Below are 20,955 nucleotides of genomic sequence, written 5' to 3'. Positions count from 1 at the left end.
CTGCTCCTCTCAGAGCAACTTCTTGGTTGTACCCCCCACTACTACTGCTGTTTCCAGTGTCAAGCCCTTCTGACTTGCTGCTCCTTATATTTGGAATGCCATTCTTGAATCTCTCCGGAGAGAATCCTCCTTCAATATCTTTAGAACTAAACTCAAAGACTACATATGGGAGCACCTGGATAACATTTGAACAGGGAACTGGCACTTATATAACAGTGTCACCCACTGTAACCTACAGCTATTTAATACCCCTCCTAATTGTGTCTGTAAGTTACCCTGCCATTTAGACTGTAAGCCCTATGGGGTAGGGTACGCCATTCTTTTGTCTCCTTGACACGGAACACCTAAACTGTATTGTAATTATATTTTCTATTAATGTGAATTGTATTTCTAATAATGCACTTATTGTTACTTATTATTGCAATGACCCCTTGTTTGTTACTACTACTTTATTGTTTTGCTGTAGAGTGCTCTGCCCTCAAGGAACACTATACAAATAAAAATATACTTACATACATAGATACAATTATTTTGAGGATCCTTCCTGATAAAGGGAGGGATATTCTACTAGAAATTCAGTTTTTTCTTATAAATCACATCTGTAGCACCAATAACCTGGCGATGGGCCTTGCTGTATCTTTATACATGTTATGGTGATACACAATTAGGTGGCTAGAGAATCCAAGCACCAAATTACTACATATAAAAGACTGACGGCAGGAGCTCCTACTTCTGATGCACTGAGGACTTCTGCCAAGAGTATAATGCAGCAGGTTAAATTAGCGTTACATACAGCATAATACTCAGCAACGTTTTTCACTTGGTCTTGGTTGTCAGCATTACTAAGCATGCGCAAGCCTTCCACAAATGGAGTACAACTTCTCTCTCTCTTCCTTGTTCAGCTCAGCTCCAAATGAATTTATAGTGATAATAAAGTCACGCCTGTCAGCTCCAAACTGCAATAGACAAAAACATTACATTATTACAGTATATGAAGAGTATTTCACTGGCCTGTTTTCAGCAACTGTGATTAAAACCTGTGTACATTATATTCCATCACCCCCAATGGCATTGTATCTGAATATTTAACAAAATGACTTTATTGCAATGATTTTCCATTTCACATTAGATTCAATACAGAGTGACAGGTTAAATCTTTTATAAAGAAAAAAAAAAGGATAGCCCTATGTGGATTGTTTTGTGAAATTCTGCTGACAAAAAACAGAATAAATATAATCAGTGTTAAATGGATTTTTAAAATGTATTTACAGTTACACTTCAAAAAGTGATTTGGAGGATCAGAACAAAGCACAGAAACTAATTAGATGATGGCCCTGGTCATACAGGCACAACACCATCTGCCAAAAAATAGGGCTGGTCTTGCACAAAATAATGATGACCCAGCAGGATTGTTTTGCCTCAAATAAGGATTAATTCTATATTAGCTGAGATCAAGTACAAGGCACTTTTATATAACGGATCTTGAACCTGTTTCAGAAAACTGAATAAAAACCCCAAGAAGAATAAGGCTTGTCAAGGTCTACTTCACCTTAGAGCTGTTTGAAAACTGGCATTTGTCTGAAGTGCCATTATCATGGAGTTATGATCTTTAATATAAAGGTGTGAAGTACAACAATGCAGCGATACTAGCGATAATATTAGGAGAGATAAAAATACAGTTTGTGTTTTAATTCAGTTCAGGTCAATAACTTCTTTAGATGGGCTTATACTTGCTGCTACTTGGTCAGTTTTTCACTTATAAGTAAATAACATGTAGGTTCATCACAAAACTCTTCAATATTCCAATTTTGTTGAAGACCTTTTTCAATTTCCACATGGTTTTTGGTACTGGGTACAGCTTTAGAAAGTACTTTACACAATATAATTTTTGTCATTCTGTGTCCTACAGTGATCTTGTCTATAGCGTGGTATGAATTAGTATTAGGTACACTAAAGTTTTCACAAAGCTGAGATGTTATGCTTACTGAAGTTGACCAGACCAATTAAATCTAGATTTATTAGTAAAGTATGTGAATTAAGAAAGGAGACATGGGGGGGGGTTATTTATCAAAATTCAAATTTTTCTGATTATTTCATTTAAAGTCAGACCAAACTAGATTAGAACTTATTGATTATTGCACAATTAGAACTTATTGATTATCAAAAAAAAAGGTATTTTTAATCGGATCAGGAAAAAACTCTTGTTTTTTTGGGCTTTTTCATAAAAACCCTGAATTTTTCTGATTTTTGTCTGAAAAGCCTGAAATAGTCAGATTTCGGGCTAATTCCAGTGCAGACCACAGAAACTTCCAAAAATGATAGAGACATAGACATCCCTCGTACGTTCTTTAATACATTAAGATCGATTCTTATTAGATTTATTTGGGGAGGGAAAACAGCAAGGCTTAGTTTTAAGCAATTAACCCAAATAAAAGGAAAAGGAGGAATGGGAGTACCAGATCCCTATCTATATTGTTTAGCAGTACATCTGGTGAGAATGTGGAATTGGACTAGGAGGGTAGGAAGAAAAGAATGGTGTGAGTTAGAAGAAGGCTGGTGCCCCTACCCGTTAGAAAACTCGTTATGGGATGAGAAGTGGGCAGCCCATAAGGCGATGAGTCAACATCCGATAATTAGAGCAACCCTAAAAATATGGCAAAAGAATAAAGTTATATTGAATTTGACGAAAGCACCTTATGTGCTTCAACCCCTAAGAAACAACCCAAATTTCCCACCGGGAATAGAAAAAGGAGTATTTGTAGCCTGGGAGAAGTGGGATGAAAGACCTACGAGGATAAAGGATTTGATTAAAGGGGGAAAAATGAGTCCATTAGAAGAACTACAAAAGAGGTGGGGGAAACACCCAAGAGATATTTGGGGATTTTATCAATTACAATATTTTATAAAAATGAAAAAAGAAAGGGAATGGGACAGACCCCTTACAGAGTGGGAGGAGCTACTTGACCAGAATAAAGAACCGACTAAACCTTTATCTAAAATTTATAAGATTGTATTAAACATAGAGGAATTTAAACTCCCAAGCTTTTGCCCCTCATGGGAAAGCGAACTGGGATATAAATTCTCAGAACAGGAATGGAGTAAGATTTTTAAGCATGGGAACAAGATGACAAGGGCGGAGAGAATTAGAGAAGCAGTGTATAAAATGGTGACAAGATGGCATTACACGCCAGTTAAACTTCATAAGAGGCATCCACAGACTTCTAATGTATGCTGGAGAAGCTATAAAGAAGCGGGTTCACACATACACATTTGGTTAACTTGTCCAAGTTTGAAAGATTTCTGGACTCAGGTACTAGAAAACATTTATAAAATAACTTCAATAAAATTGGAGGTTACAGATCATGCGATAATATTGCTGAATGTATTTCCTGGAAAAAATAAGATGTTAGAGGATCCACTTACCTTTCACTTAATGCAAGCAGCCAAGGTTTTGATTCCTAGGAACTGGAAGAATAAAGAGGCGCCGACATATAATAACTGGGTAAAATCTGTGGAAGAAATAAGATCATTAGAGGAATTAACATATATTTATCACAATAATAGTGGCATTTACTGGAAAATATGGCACCCATGGCATAGGTTCATGGGAGAAATGGCTAAGCCTGGTATTGGGATCTTAAATACAGCATAAGGCGGTGTAAAGTATCCCCCCCCCTTCCCCTTTTTTTTCTGTACCCCTTTGTTTGTTTTCTTTTCTTGTTTCTTTTGGACAATGTTTGTATTTGTATTTACTTTATGTGTTTGGTTTTGTGATTACTTTTTTTCTTTGGAAAATTTTGATTAAATAAAGAAATATAAAAAAAAAAAAAATGATAGAGACAGCAACCATTGACTTATATACAACCTCAGCAGGTCTGAGATGGCGGATTTTCGGATTTTTGCAACCCTGGGTATATTAAATCTCGAAAAATTTAGAGTTTTTTCTTCCACTAACAATTCGGATTTCATAGTAAAAAAAAAAAGCATTTGACTTTAATAATAACCACCCTAGGGACAAATTCCCGAACCGGTGAAAATTCGCCAGCTTCGGCTTCGCAGCCATTGCAACACTTCACCAGGCGTAAATTCACTAGGACAACGGCAATTCACTAAATTGCGTCCAGGGCGCCGAGCGCTGGCGATTTTTCGCTAGTGTTACTTCGGCAATAAAAGAGAAGATGCGCTAGCGTTGCCTAATTTGCATATGGCCGCAAATGATAAAGTTACATGGACGTATATGTTGCAGCAAATACATTACATTATACAAGTCCAGGGAACCTTAATAAATAAAATAGAGTTGTTATAATGCCCTACACGTGAGCCCACTGTATAGTTTATGTTCCATATGTTAGAAAATGGAGGGGGGAACCCGGTTACCCAAAAAAAAAATTTCGGAACTTTGCAGGCTATCAGGAAGACACGCCAGCGTTTTTTGCACTACAAATTGAGGAAGTCCTGTAAACAGTTGGCCAAAGTTAACAGCACGTGACCCTGTTATTTCGAATTCATTGTATTATCTTGAACAAATAGAATTAATGTAAATCACAAAACTGTTTAGAAGAGCACACTGAGCATTTCTACACATTCATTTGCTTTGAGCGTTTATATTTTCTTAAAACTGAACAGATTGTCCACATACGTTTATAAATTACCTCGAGAATCGGACACATGATTTCTTCCGTAGTGCCACCCACTTTTTGACAAAATGTATAGAATTCTTCTAGGTACGACTGTAAAAAAAAAAATCAGGGGAAATATAGTAAGTAACACAGAAAATAATAACTTTATAAAAAATATACATGAAAGTTGTAATTCATGAAAGCAAGTTCTTTATTGTTGTAGGTAAATGCTCTTATGAGTAACATTTATCCAGAAATTGCAAGGACACAGCACCCTCAAAATGTATAATGGGAAAATGAAAATTTAAAATTTCAGAAAGCTTTTACAATGCTATAACTTTCAGCATAAATATTATTCAAATGTAGGAGTAGCAAAGCTACAAGCCATTATAGTTTTATAAGTCTATGGGGCAAATTCACTAAGCAGCGAAATGCTACAGCGACGCCTTTGCCGCACTTCGCCAGGCGAATTTTTCGCCAGGGTGCCGCTAGTTCACTAAAATCCGAAGTTGCACTCAGGGAGGCGAATGGTAGCGAAGTTGCGCTAGCGTTAATTTGTCAAGCAAAGCGAAGTTATGCTAGCGATGCCTAATTTGCATATGGCGCAAAGTTAAAGTTGAATGGAAGTATATGTAGCAGCAAATACATTACACTACACAAGCCTGGGAAAGCTTCATAAAATAAAATAGAGTTGATATTTTGCCCTATACATGTGCCCACTGTATAGTTTAGGTGCCATATGTTAGGAAATGTAGGGGGGAAGGAGGGTACCCCCAAAAAAATGTATGATCTTTTTCAGCCCATCACCCTTAAAAAAGGAAAAGACACCAGCGTTTTTCAACTATTTTTGATGCAAGCCCTATCTACTCTATTCTACTCACTTCACCTGGTCTGAGATGGCAAAGATAAGTCTGGCGCAAGACGTAACGTTCAGTAAAATGCGCAAGTTAGTGAATTAGCGCAGTTATGTCGTTCCTTTCGCCATAGCGCAACTTCGTCTGGCGTAAGGGTGCGAAGTAGCGCTAGAGTAGGACCACTTTGCTAGCGAATTTGCGTATTTGCGCTAACGTTAGGTGCTTCGCGCTTTAGTGAATTTTCCCTATATGTGCCCAGTACAGTGTAATATTCTTTTGAGATCTCATCTGTACCATTATAAACATGCAAGTAAGTATTTGTTTGGCCCTGTAATATGTTTATATTTAATTCATTTATTTGATGTGTGGCATGGAGGTTGTGATTGTGACAATTTTAGTATGTGGTATCCCAAACCATGGACAGTTGCTGACTGTAATAAGCTTATGAAAAATTGTTCTTTGCTTAAAAACAAATATACGGCTGAGTTTTCACATAGGTATCTATGCCTGCATTCTTGCCTTTATGAAATAGAAGTTAAACCCTAGTTCCAAATTGGTCAATTTTCAACGTAACAAGGCAGCGCAAAAGCACAAAGCAATTACCTTATACAACTTACTACGCATTATTTCTATATTCATATTATCCATGTCGTTTTCAGACAAGAGTCTTGGAAGAAATCAGCTGTGGGGTGGGAAAAATATTTGTTACCCAGAGAATTAAATCAGAAAACATGTTTTCTGTGATGTCAAAGCCAAATAAAGAAACAACATATCTATCTATCTTAGGGATGCAGGATCCTTCACGACAGATTCGGCTGAATACCGAAACAAATTCGAATCTTAATTTGCATGTGCAAATTAGGGGTGGGAAGGGGAAAACATTTTTACTTTGTTGTTTTGTGACAAAAAGTCACGCAATTTCCCTCCCCACCCCTAATTTGTAAATGCAATTTAGGATTGGGATTCTGTCCAGCAGGATTCGGCCGAATTCGAAACCTACTGAAAAAGGCTGACTCCTGCTCGAATCCCATTCCGAATCCTGATTTCGGTGCATCCCTAATCTATCTGGCTGTCTATCTATGAGTTTTGCTTGTTTATGTTTAAATCTTTAGCCCACTTTGCAATGTTACCTGGATATTGTGATTAATTAAATTCCTTCTACCTACTGGAAGGCAATTCCATTGATTTATCACTTTCTTTGAAGAAATCTTTTGTAGTTAGCCTTTTTTCCTCAACTGTTTTCATTCTTCAATTTGAATGTTTCTATTAGACTCCCGCAATACCTTTTTCAAAGATGCATATGGCACTGGCATCTAGTTGCAGTATTTCCTAGTGCTGCCTGTTTTCATGGCTTTGTAATGTTGAAATATCTCTATGACTTGCTAGGTTTGATGCAATTTCTTAGTTTACAGCTCAAAGTCCCATTTATCAGGTTGAATTTCGAATTCATGTGAATTTGTTTAAATTCGAATGTACCGTATATACTCGAGTATAAGCCGACCCGAGTATAAGCCGAGGTACCTAATTTTACCTACGAAAACTGGGAAAACTTATTGACTCTAGTATAAGCCTAGACACAACTACATCCCTGTCTCCCAGCAGCGCACATTCTGCCAAAGCGACCCCCCCAGCGATCAACCGGACTTCTTTGCAAAGTTGATGGTGACAGAGAATTGCCAAACGGATTACTGTGTGCATTGTCCCACTGTCCCACTACCATGTGCAGAGGGTGCTGTGTGATATTGCCATCACTGTTAATCTTTCGTATAACCAACAGAGGGCGCTGTGTGATATTGCCATCACTGTTAATCCTTCATATAACCAACAGAGGGCGCTGTGTGATATTGCAGTCACTGTTATTCTTTAATATAACCAACAGAGGGCGCTGTGTGATACTGCAGTCAGTTATTCTTTCATATAACCAACAGAGGGCGCTGTGTGATATTGCAGTCACTGTTAATCTTTCATATAACCAACAGATGGCGCTGTGTGATATTGCAGTCACTGTTATTCTTTCATATAACCAACAGAGGGCACACTGTTATTATTTCATATAACCAACAGAGGGTGCTGTGTGATATTGCAGTCACTGTTATTCTTTCATATAACCAACAGAGGGTGCTGTGTGATATTGCAGTCACTGTTATTCTTTCATATAACCAACAGAGGGTGCACTGTTATTGTTTCATATAACCAACAGATGGCACTGTGTGATTTTGCAGTCACTGATATTCTTTCATATAACCAACAGAGGGCACACTGTTATTCTTTCATATAACCAACACAGGGTGCTGTGTGATATTGCAGTCACTGTTATTCTTTCATATAACCAACAGAGGGCGCACTGTTATTCTTTCATATAACCAACAGAGGGCACACTGTTATTCTTTCATATAACCAACAGAGGGCGCACTGTTATTCTTTCATATAACCAACAGAGGGCATTGTGGGAGATTGCAGTCTCTCCCCAAGTGAACTGTTGGCATAGGAATGATTAAAAGTGACTGCAATCTCAGCTAATGCCCGCTGGCCCGAGTATAAGCCGAGGTAGACTTTTTCAGCACATTTTGGATGCTTAAAAACTCGGCTTATACTCGAGTATATACGGTATTCACATTTCAACTGAGAGGTTATTTAAGAAAAATTTGAATTCGATCAAATGGTTCCGACCCGAAAATTCGAATAGTTTAGATTTGTACTCGATTCGTACGAAGCGAGTTTTTCTTAGAAAAAAAAACCTTGAATGTCAGGAAGGCTATTAACATCTACAAATGGCTCAACGGACCTCTACCATTGACTTGTAAATTAACTCGGCAGGTTTAAATTGGTGAATGTTCGAATTAGGATATGGTCGAAGTGTGATAAATCTCACATTTTCATTTGAATAGGGGGATTAAATTTCAAATGTTTTAAACATAATTTGACACAAATTCGAATTTAAATTCGAATTTACTATTCGACCCTTGATAAATCTGCCCCTTGGGGTAGATTTATCAAGGGTCGAGTTTCGGATTGAAAAAACTTCGAAATTCTATTTCAAAAAGACCAACCAAAGTGAGGTCAAAGTTTTTTTTGGGTCGAAGAGGTCCGTATTTGGCCGAATTCTAATCGTACATATCGAAGGAATAGCGCATTGGATCGAATTCGATTCAAAGTTTTTCCCCAAAAAACTTTGATTTCTCAAAGTCCACCAATTGACTAAATATAGGTTCTAGGAGGTCCCCCATAGGCTAAAACAGCACTTCGGCAGGTTTTAGATGGCGAATGGTTGAAGTTTTAAAGAGACAGTACATGATACATTTCAATATTTGAATTTCAAAGTTTTTTTCAAATTAGAATCGAAGTTGGACTATTCCCAAGCTAAAATAGCTCAAAATTTGAAGTTTTTAACTTCGAAAACTCACTTCGACCCTTGATAAACCTGCCCCTTAGTGTAGGGAGTTTGTCTAGTGGTGGAGCTACCATGGGTGTACCTGGGTGTAGTTGTTCCCCTAGCTCCTATGGGGCCCACTGTGTGTCAGATATAGGTACAGATGGGGAAAGTGTCGATTTGAGTTTAGTCAAATTTAATTTGAGTTTTCAGGTTGGTAATATTTGTTCGAGTTTCAGATATTCAATTTTTTTATTAAAGGGGTTGTTCACCTTCCTAAAACTTTTTTCAATTCAGTTGTTTTTAGATTGTTCCCCAGAAATAAAGAATTTTTCCAATTACTTTCCATTATTTATTTTTTACTGTTTTTCCAAAATCGAAGTTTAAAGTTGAATGTTCGTATCTCTGGCGTTTGAGTCTGGCAGCTCAGTAATTCAGGTGCAGATTCTGAACTGTTACAATTTTGCAACATTTAGTTGATACATTTCACAGCAGCATCTCTGGAGTATTAGCAACTATTGTTTCAATTCTAACAGCTGCCTGTAATGAAACTTGATTCTGCTCAGCAGGGACAAAAATAAGAATGTTATCTATTTAGAACAGTTTACAGGGTCAGCGACCCCCCCCCTCCCATAGCTGCTCCAGAAGGTGAAAATAGAAAGTCATTGGAAAAAGTCTTTATTTCTGGTGATCTATCTGAAAACAACTAGTTGTTTGAAGGTGAACCACCCCTTTAAACAACCCCCCATTCAAATTTATTAGAGTTAAAACAATTCACATGAATTCGAAATTCGACCTTTGATAAATGTGCTTCTAGATGTAACATTCAAAAGTAATTTAAGAGCACTGCCCCTATGATATCATCATATAACTGAATTGTCCAACTGGAGGCGTGGGTAAGGGAGTTGTGGAATGAGGCCTATTATGTTAGACTTTATATTAACGTATGATAAATGTGGTTTTATTTTGTTACCACGGTGTGTCCACTATAATCGCGTTGAACAGTTCAGCAGGGGTCTGAGCAATGTTGATAGCTTCCATCTGTTCAAAGCTGCCCAAAGGGTGACACTAGGCACCAGTTCAGAAATTGGTCTTTGGTGTAAAGTCCCCGTTATCAGCAGGATTATGTTATCAATCATGTAGCTGTACCTGAGGTAAGAACAATAAACATATAATGATTAATGTGCTGAAAAAAAACAGACCAAGGGAAAAAAATGGATTATAGTTTGAACAACAAATGTGCTCAGCAAACAAAGGTAGCAAGGGAAGAAATGAACAACAACTGTATGGCATTCTTATACAGGCTGAATATGGAGACCATAATTATTATATACATATAGGGGGTTATTTATCAAAATCCGAATTTATCTCATTATTTTCTGAAATATACTCTCACCAAATCCGCACGGGTTATTTCCCCTTATTTATCAATACATTTTCCCGAAATATTCCAGTGCAGGAAAAAAAATGTACGAAAATTCGAATCATACGAATTTTTCGGATCTTCCCCCTAAAATGTTTTTGTTTTTTTTTTAGATTTGTGCCCGAAACCACTAAATCTTCAGATTATTGTTTGAAACCCAGTGCAGATCAGGATATCTTCAGGACTTCTCCCTGAAGATATCGTTACAACTTTGCCAGGTTGGATTCAGACTTTTCCCATTCTTGGGGTATTATAAATCCCGAAAATGTAGGTTTTTTTCACAAAAAATTAGTATTTTATAGAATAGTATTATACGGCATTCGGACTGTAATAAATACCCCCTTAGACAGATATTTGAAAAAGTTATTTCCATTGAACAAAAACGCTTCCTTACGTTATAAAATCTTGAAAAGTGTCGAGTGGCTCAAACGCATGGTTTCTGAAATAATGGAATTCCGTCATCAGCTTCTTTGATCAATGGTGGAGACTGTGAGCTGTCTGGTTTCGTTGGCCAAGAAGCTTCCATAGTCGGTGGACTGGAGGAGCAACTTCAATCTAAACATAAAAAAAGTTAGAATTCAGGTCAGTATATGTATATAGTTTTTGGACTATTAAAGGAGAAGGAAAGCTACCGAAACAGTTTATTGAAAATAGATCAGCCACAATAGTGCAAGCTATAACACTACATTTATTCTGCAGAATGCTTTACCATACCTGAGTAAACAGCTATAGAAGCTCTCTCTGTTTGTTTAGGATAGCAGCTGCCATTTTAGCTTGGTGTGACATCACTTCCTGCCTGAGTCTCTACCTGCTCACTCATAGATCTGGGCTCAGATTAAAGCAGGGAGGGGAGGAGGGAAGCAAACTGAGCATGCTCAAACCCTAGTCCTGGAGGTTTAAGCTGAAAACAGGAAGTCTGATACAGAAGCCCATGTGTACACAATAGAAGATAAGAAAAGCTTTGTTTTTTTTGACAAAGGACTCAGAGCAGCATTACTTTGAGGGTTTACTGGTGTATTTATATAGACCTTTCTGATAAAGCTTACTTAATTTTAGCCTTTCCTTCTCCTTTAAAGAGATACTGACACCAGAAAATACATTTTTTAACATCTATCATAACATTATCTTTGAATGCTATTTAAAATTTTGCCATAAAAGTATCTGCCTGATGCTTTTACATTACCTTTCTTACCTCCTTTTTTCCCTATGAGGGGGCTGCCATATCTGTGCAGCAGTAGTTTGTTAGCATTAAAATCTCTAACTGACCAGTTGAGAAGGGACAGTCAGGTTGGCAAAACAGGTCAGGTTTAGGAACTTCAAGGGGCAGATTTATCAAGGGTCAAGTTTCGAAGTAAAAAATACTTTGAAATTCGACCATCGAATTAAAATACTTTGAATTCGAATATCAAGTTCGAACTTTTTTCATTGAATTTGTGTATTCTGCGGTCTAAGTAAATTTGTTCTATCGAACGATTAAATTGGCTTTTAATTTGGCAAAGTATTGAAGTCAAAGTTTTTTTAAAGAGACAGTACTTTGATTATCGAATGGTCGAATATTCTAACGATTTCATTTCAAATCTAATTTCGAAGTCATAGTATCCTATTTGATGGTCGAAGTATCTAAATAATTACTTCGAATTTCAAAATTTTTTACTTCGAAAATTACCTCGAATTCACTTCGACCTTGACAAATCTGCCCCAGTAATAATTACTTACAAAAGCAGAACTATTAGCGCAAAAACGATCAACAAGACCTATAGGTAACTTTTCATGTAGATTAATATTTTGAAATAAACATTTTTGTGTCAGTATCACTTTAAGAATGAAGGACTGTTTTGTACCTTAGTAATGTAATGGTGCAGTCCCATATATAGCAAACAAAATATTAATAATGTTGGGATAAAGTAAAAAGCGAAGCTACATTGGTATATTTGATTCTGGATTATTATTTTTCAGTTACACCTTTAACCTTATGGGGCAGATTTATCAAGCTATTTTTGTGTACTTCGACTATCGAATAGGCCAAAATTCTATTTGAATTTGAAAAAAATTAGACTCTTTGAATATGGAGATGGATCATGTACTGTCTCTTTAAAACTTCGACTTTCGACCATTCACCATCTAAAACCTGCCAAATTGCAGTTTGAACCCCTGGGGGACCTCCTAGAACCTATTTGGAGTCATTCGTTGGACTTTGAAAATCAAAGTTTTTTGGGGCAAATACTTTGTTTTGAATCTGATCAAATGTGGTAAAACTTAGATTCAAACTATTCGAATACAGCCTATTCACCCAAAGTTAAAAACGTATATTTTTTTAATAAATTTTGGTTGGTCTTTTTTTATTCGAATTTCTAAGTTATAGGAGTTCAAAAAAACTCGTTGAAAATTCGATCTTTGATAAATCTGCCCCTACAAGTTGAGTTTTTCTTGTCACTTGTTTTTTTTTAATTTAATATCTTAGCAGTAAATAAAGGCCAAGTCATGTTATCTCAGTTGCTGTTTTGGAAAGATGTTGTGGTTCGGCAGAAGGAATTGAGTGCCATAATAGTAGTTATCAGGTTTCTGCATATCAGAAGCCAATAAGGGCCTCTACTGCTACACTACGGGGCATATTTATCAAGGGTCGAATTTTGAATTGAAAAAACGTCGAAATTCTAATTCAAAAAGACCAACCGAAATTAAGTCAAAGTTTTTTTTGGTCGAATAGGTCCATTTTTGATTGAATAGGTCCGTATTCGGGCGAATTAGAATAGTAGGAAACAAAGTAATATCACATTCAATCGAATTCGATTCTTAGTTTTTCCCCAAAAAAACTTTGATTTTTCAAAGTCCACCAATTGACTCCAGATAGGTTCTAGGAGGTCCCCCATAGGCTAAAACAGCAATTTAGCAGGTTTTAGATGCAGAATGGTCGAATTTTTAAAGAAACAGTACATGATAAATTTCGATATTTGAATTTTTGATTTTTTTTCAAATTCAAGTCGAATTCCTTTTATAATCCAGAGTATTAAAAACAGAAATATGCAAGAACTGTCTTGAAAGTTTTCCATGCATAACCAGCTCAGCGATGTAGTTACTAAACAGCTCCATCTGCTGGTAATCCTCTAAGTAGGTTTTTTGCAAATTTTTCTGACCCTGTATAATAAGCTTCATCTCCTCCCATCAGTTATTGAATACAGATATCCCGACTCATGATTTTAGTAAAGTGCACAGAGGGATTTTGGCTTCATAGGATTGTCCCATGCACCCCAAAATCATATGTAGAACATTGTACCCGCTAGCTTTGGGTACACATAAATTCCAAGAAAGGCAAACCCTGTTACTAGGTTATGTAGTACTCATAGCTACATTAGATGGTAATAGTGGCTAGGTAAACTGTACTAGTGAATATGTTGTATTGTACTTGCTGGTAAAGGCCCACTTTAGGTGGTCTATGTAAGTGGCCTGCTGAATGGTTCCACCTCATACATACCCCTGCCACTCTCTGAGTGTGACTAAGGGTGCAGGGTTTTTGTAGGTTGTTGGGTCCCAGAAATGTTTTTCTGGGGGAACCTAGCTGAGAGACAGTATCCCATTGCTCATTTTTCAGCTGGCCACACACATAAAATTGTATTAACACATTCTTTTGTGTCCATCTGCAACTACCCCTGCTGAATTTGTTTATCAGCATGAGATGCTTACAGGTGAACTACTATTTATCAACATCCGAGTTTTTTCTGAGTATTTGAATAAAAAAAACCAGACCAAACTAGAATCCACGAATGAGCCTTTTATTTATTATTAAAAAAATCACAATTTAATTGGATTGGGGACAAACTCGATAAAATAGAGCGAAAACCCAAATTGTGTTTTTTTTGGGCTTTTCCTCTGATAAATCTGAATTTTTTGGATTTTTGCCTGAAAAGTCTGAAATAGACGGATTTTCAGGCTAATTTCAGTGCAGACCACAAGAACAAATAGGATAGGGACCTCTCCCACTGACTTATATACAACCTCAGCAAGCCTGAGATGCTGGATTTATGGATTCAGTCTTTTTCTATCCTTTGAGTATGATATGTCTCAAAAAATGTGAGGTTTTTTTCACAAAAAGATTTTATAGTTTAAAAAACAAAATTTTTTCTAGTTTTTGGCATCCGGACTTTAATAAATAACCCCCTAAGTATCTTGTAGCTTACCTTATGGCTGCAGCCAGATAGGTGAGTTGCACCAGAAATATTATCCAGGGGACACTACAGGTAGGAATTTTCAATTGGGAAATAATAGTGCTTTACTAAACATGAAAATTTCTAGGTATCCAGTTATCCACTAGAAGTGTCAGCTAAATATGATCAGCGCTATCCAACCTTCTATATGTAGCGGGGGCAATTACTCAGATGCTAAAGTCAGCAAATTTATAAAATAATAATGCTATTTGAGTATATCTATAGAGCCCTTTCAGCAGGCCCATTAAATTCACTTGCGATCTGCATCCAACATGAGATCCTATGTGGATGGTTCTAATGTAAATGAACCAGTTAAAATTATCCATGTGACTGGAGATGCACTGGCAATACTGACCCATTCTGGATAGTATCCGTGTGAACTGCTTTGACGGAGATAGATGTTTGTCCTGTAATAAAGACACAGCCCAGCTTCAGTCTGTTTCCAAAACACTGTAAAGGTCATGCTGGCTTCAGATGCCTGGGAGTAATGACAGTGCGAATGCACAACGTTCCGTGTCATTAAACAGGAGCTTCAGCTGAGAAACAGAGATCACTTGGGAACGTGAATATGTGAAACACAAGGATAATATGTGTCCCTGCTTGTATAACAGCTGTGCCTGCTGCAAGGAGGACTGGAAAAAACTGCATTGCATAACAACGAAAATTCCCATGGACGTAGTTAGTCTTTGTAAGCAAAGTGAGAATTGAAGCAAGAGAATTGTCCTTTGGGCCCATCGGGATGGACAAAGTCTAATCTTCTGTTCTTCTGGGGTCAACAGTCCAAACTATTGGAGTCTTTGTTTAAAAACTGATTATTCTGACGGACCAGATTATGTTGGACTATAGGACAGAGCTGTGTCATTTTATCCAGCATCAGCACATTGATATCTTCTCCAGACATGTCTCCCTAGGCCCCCCTGGCAGATCATTACAGCTTGACCAAATGCATTAGTGGCCAAACTGGGTAAAGTTGCCTCTGGAGGGCACTTCACTAGGGAGGCAAAAATCCTTCAACTCAGTTCCAACCTTTAGGTTGTTCTGTTCATCTACCAAACATTTTCAGTTGAGTTGTTTTCAGATTGTTCACCAGAAATAAAAACTTTTTTTCTATTGTTTTTCATCTTTTATTTTGTACTGTTTGAAGTTTACAGTTTAATGTTCCTGTTCCTGTGATTTTTCAGGAGTATCTTTGGAATATTAGCAACGATTGTATCAATTTGTAACGCAGAGATTCAGCTCTGCAGTAGTGATGTGCAGATCGAGAAAAACACGCCCTATACCTGATTCCAGCCTGCACGCACCCTCTCCGCCAGGTCCAGATTTGTGGCGAGGCCACAAAGGCCCAGACCTAGGGCAGCAAAATTTTCTGGGCGGCTGGGGACTCCAAGCTCCCCAGTGTTCTGCTGCTTGAGATCGTGCTCACGCACACGCATGGGAAGGTTTCACCACCTACAGGCTGACGCTATGACAATGAAGGCACGGGAGTGGCGGTACACGTGAGCGTGCTCTTTAAGCATCCGCTGTGGGACATGTGGTCTCGGGACGCTGTTACTTCAAATCCGGCCCTGCTCCCTGCACCCGGCTTCCCCCCTCCATTTATAGACCCGTGACGACCCAATGCAGATGATGTCACAAAAGGGGTGGGGCAGGCATAGGCCTATAAAGTCGGAAGCTGGCAGTGTAAGATCGTGGGCGGGGAGAGCAGGCAAAAGAGCTTAACCCAAACCCACCCGTGACCTGCATATAGTGCAGCATCATTTATTACAGGTCTTGTGACAGAAAATGCACAGTTCCCGTCCATGCAAATGTCAGTGTCCAAAGCACTTTTGTGCATTTGTGCACGACATTGTACAAAAGTTTGACCTATGCGACCATTTTAGCGCTACAATGCTCCGATAATGCACTCAAGACTAATTTATAAAGACTAATTTATAAACACTGGACAAATGTGCTCCTGGGCAGTAACCCTTGACAACCAATCAAATGATTGCTTTATGTGTTCAACAGCTGCTGACTGATAAAAGCTAAGCACTGATTGGTTGCTAACGGTTACTGCCCAGGTGCAATTTTGCCCAGTGTTTATAAATGACCCCCAGGGAGTCCTGTACTCTGGGCAATTTTTTTGTGCATGAATTTGATTAAATTGTATGATTGTACATGTACAACCACACCTCAAGCCTTGGCCCAAGAATGGAGACATTGGCCAAACAAAAAATGAATGGCTCAGTAATTGTAACTGACTCACGGCTGAGAATTGGTGAGGGGGTACAGTTAGGGTTGCCACCTGGCTGGTATTTTACCGGCCTGGCTGGTAAAAATGATGGTTGATCTCAATGTTATTAATAGGGAAAAAAGATAAATATATAGGAAGGCCGGTATTATTTTCCAGAAAAGGTGGCAACCCTAGGTACAGTTAATGCAGGAAGGAAAGGCTTATGTTAGGGATGTGCTGAATACCTAGTTTTGGGATTCAGCCAAACCCCAGATCTTTCAGAAAGGATTTGGCCAAATTGTAACCATAATCTGTATATGCAAATACCAGGCTCTTGTATTCTGAAAAAGGCTCAAATTCTGCCAAACTGAATCCAGGATTTGGTGCATCCTTGGTTAACATCAGCTAAACCTGCGGAAACGGAACTGCCACCTTTCTTTGCTAAACAATATGAGTCTCCACGAGTATCTAAGGGTTAAATGTACTTCTGCCTCCATTCATATTATTCACGCTCCTATTTCTTCCAGTATGTCATTTAGGGAAGTGAGAATGATCCGTAAAGTAAATCTTTATTATAAAAACACTGGTCCCTTTGTACTTGTCTAACAACCAATGTTTAATAGGTGGGCTATGTATTATAATCATTCTAAAGTGCCAGTCAAAAGAAAATTCCCCTGAGACTTGTCGAATTCCTTGAATAAATTGAATTGAAGTAAAATTAACATTTATTATAGCTCATTGTAAGAAGCCTCACTGTGTAAAAAAGGATCATGCAGACCCACCATAAACAGCAAGGGGTCCCACTTTTGGGACCTAACACATACAGTAAATCCCTGATCAAGACAAATAGGCTCTGCACTCTCTGGATATGTTAGGGTTTATTATATTGTGACTGTCATATTTATTTCTGCAAGCTAAACAAGTATTTGGCCTCATTTCCCTGCTGTGCGTAGGGCACCTATCAGACATCTGTCATCCGCTAAATCCTCCCGGAGTTTGTTTCATAAACAGCTGGTTGGGCAGCTCTGTACTGGATGCTTGTGGCTCCACTCTGTGTTTAGGAATGATTTGCTTTCTGTGACCCCCTGTGTGTCCTTGAGAGTTGCACTTCCCAGTGGAGCATAGCAGGATAAAAGAAGGCCCTGTCTCTTGGGTCTGCAGGGGACATCAACTATCTCCATATCAGCGATCATTCACTTCTGCTAATGGAACGATTCCTTTTCCGAAGTTGCCTGACGAGGAAACTTCGGGTGACTTTGGAAAATGACTTTGGAAAACGAATCGCTCCGAGGTCCCGATCTCATTTACACACAGACACACTAGAGTCAGCTTCATTAGGTACAATGCTGCTCATTAATGCACAAGTCCACAAATATGAATGGGAACTGCCATACTGCTACTGCTCAAAGCAACCTGTCAAGGTTAGTCACAGTCTCCAGTGAAACAGCGGCCTCTGGTGGCCAGTCAGTTTACCATGAAATTGGTACAATTCTTGCTTTTACCATACAATTGCCAGTGACACACTCCTCTAGATTGAAATTCCTCCACTCTCCATTCATTTCTATGGGATTTTGAAAGGCGTATTTATCAAAAGATCAGTCTTTCACCAATTGATAAATACTCTTTTAAAAATCCCATGGAAATGAATGGAGAGTGGTGGAATTGCACTCTAGAAGACTGGGGCGATCTCTAACTTCACTCTTTGATAAATATATCCCAAGAATTTTGTACATTAATAGGGAATTGGTTCATTATGTCTATATATTTCTTGACAAAAAGTCCTATTTTGTATAACAAATTAATTTCATTGTATTCTACACAGGATATCTATTACCTGATTTGCATCATGAGTCTTATGGCAAAGGGACACAATTAGTGCTTTTAGGCCCAAACACTAACAGCAAAACGCCCAAAATTACTCTCCATTGCCCTTTGTGAGAACCTCCTGTAAGGGTTAATACCAGATGTTTTCAGACAATTCCTGTAGAGGGCAATGAAGAAAGATTTTGGGCATTTTGGTTCTGTGATTTAAGTTGTAAATTGCCTGCAGTACCTGCATGGCTATTGTGTGTGCTACAAAGTAGCTTTTATTATACATGGGGGTAAATTTACTAAACTGTGAAAATTTCCTAGGGAAGGCTTTGCTCCCATCGCAACACTTTGCCAGGCGAAAAATTCACTGGGACAACGCTAATTTACTGAAATGCAAAGTTTCCGCATGGCTGACGGACGATGGCGAATTTTTGCTACTGTTAGTTCGGCAATGCAAACAAATCAAAGCAAATTAAAATAATAGAGTTGTTTTAATTCCCTACACATGAGCCCACTGTATAGTTGGGGGCCGATTCACTAACTTCGAGTGAAGCATTCGAAGTAAAAAAACTTCCCAGCTGCCCCAAGTCATGTGACTTGTGCTCTGATAAACTTCAATCACTCTTTACTGCTGTACTGCAAGTTGGAGTGATATCACCCCCTCCCTTTTTCCCCCAGCAGCCAAACAAAAGAACAATGGGAAGGTAACCAGATAACAGCTCCCTAACACAAGATAACAGCTGCCTGGTAGATCTAAGAACAACACTCAATAGTAAAAACCCATGTCCCACTGAGACACATTCAGTTACATTGAGAAAGAAAAACAGCAGCCTGCCAAAAAGCATTTCTCTCCTAAAGTGCAGGCACAAGTCACATGACTGGGGGCAGCTGGGAAATTGACAAAATGTCTAGCCGCATGTCAGATTTCAAAATTGAATATAAAAAAATCTGTTTGCTCTTTTGAGAAATGGATTTCAGTGCAGAATTCTGCTGGAGTGGCACTATTAACTGATGCGTTTTGAAAAAAAATGTTTTCCGATGACAGGATCCCTTTAACTTTCCCCCAATTGTTGCCTTGCTGGACACCGTAGAATCCAGAAGGCTCAAAAGAAAAGTTTAGGAGTAAGAGATAGGATTACCTTTTAGGGTTTCACACTGTGCCAAGTTGAGGTAGTCAGTCGATTTCAGGATCCCCCCTTTAAACCCCCGCACAAGCCCCTCCAGGTAGCCGCTATCCATGTTGAAGTAGAACTCGGTGCCAGACATGATAGACTGGGTCTGATCTCTGTGTCAGCTGCTGTGATACAGTTGGCAGTGGAACTTGCCTTCAGCAGCAAATTCATTCCTGTATGTTTGGGGTTGGAATTGATTGGTCACTTGGTTCCTGTTTCTGTGCTTTTTGTTCTGTTCCTCTTTGTTTATTATGCAAACAGGAATCCTACAACTGCAACCAGTCTGACAAGCTTGCATGGGTGCTGGAGAGGTCCCATCACTGTGTTATTGGCACCTCTGGGATTAATAGGTAATGCAAAGCATTTGCATCAGTCTGTCTGTTGCTAGTTCACTGCTGGTCATGACTACTAGTACATGTACAAGTGTAAGCTCCTCTGCAGCCAAGGCTGCAATCCCACAATTCCCTGCACACTTCTGTCATTCACAGGCCTGTGTCAGAACACACAACGGGGAGGCCCAATTATCAAAAGGTCAAATTTCGAATTCATGTGAAATTTTTTTAACTCTAATAAATTCGAATATACTCGAAATTCAACTGGGAGGTTATTTAGGAAATAATATCGAATATCTAAAAATTTAACGAATATTACCGACCCGAAAACTCGAATCAAATTCGACTAAACACGTACCGAGTTTTTTCTTGGAAAGAAACTCGAATGTCAGGAAGGCTTTTAACATCTTCAAATGGGTCACTGGACCTCTCCCATGACTTATACATGAACTCAGCAGTTCATAGAATTCGAATTATTCCCAGGGTATAGGATTGAAAAATCTGGAAATTCGAACTAAAATTCAACTCGAGTTTGGATAATTCACAATTCAAATTTAAGAGTTTTGACCAAAAAAAGGTTTTGAAAATTCAAATTTGAATTTACTATTCGACCCTTCAAAAATCTGCCCCTTAAAGAATTCAACCTTTCACTATAAAAAACACTACGCCCCTACCCTACGTAGAATCTGCACCGAGGTGTAAGTAAAAAGTTAGGGGCATTTCCCCGGGGGGGGGGTCTATATAGGGTAGGGTTTTTTTTTAGTTAAGGGTTGAATTCTCCTTTAAGGTGGCAATACACTATAATATCCGCTCATTTGGCGACCTTGCGAAACAAGCTAATCTTTCTTCCAATAGGCCCACCAAAGATAGGGAAATCGAATTAAAACAATATTATTGGGGGCTGATGGTACAAAGACCTCATCAACTAACGATTCGGTCCTCAATTGCTGGGAAAATCA

The 20,955-nt window shown here is 38.4% G+C and overlaps 1 pseudogene; it reads right to left on the bottom strand.

Annotated features, from left to right (window-relative positions):
• Positions 1 to 397: 397 nt before the first annotated feature.
• LOC108719742 lies at positions 398 to 20,052 on the bottom strand (annotated as a pseudogene).
• Between the last annotated feature and the right edge of the window lie 903 nt (positions 20,053 to 20,955).

This window comes from Xenopus laevis, chromosome 6S (genome assembly GCF_017654675.1).
Source record: "Xenopus laevis strain J_2021 chromosome 6S, Xenopus_laevis_v10.1, whole genome shotgun sequence".
NCBI lineage: Eukaryota > Metazoa > Chordata > Amphibia > Anura > Pipidae > Xenopus > Xenopus laevis.
Note: the sequence above shows the minus strand (reverse complement) of the source record. Positions and strands in the feature narration are given on the sequence as shown.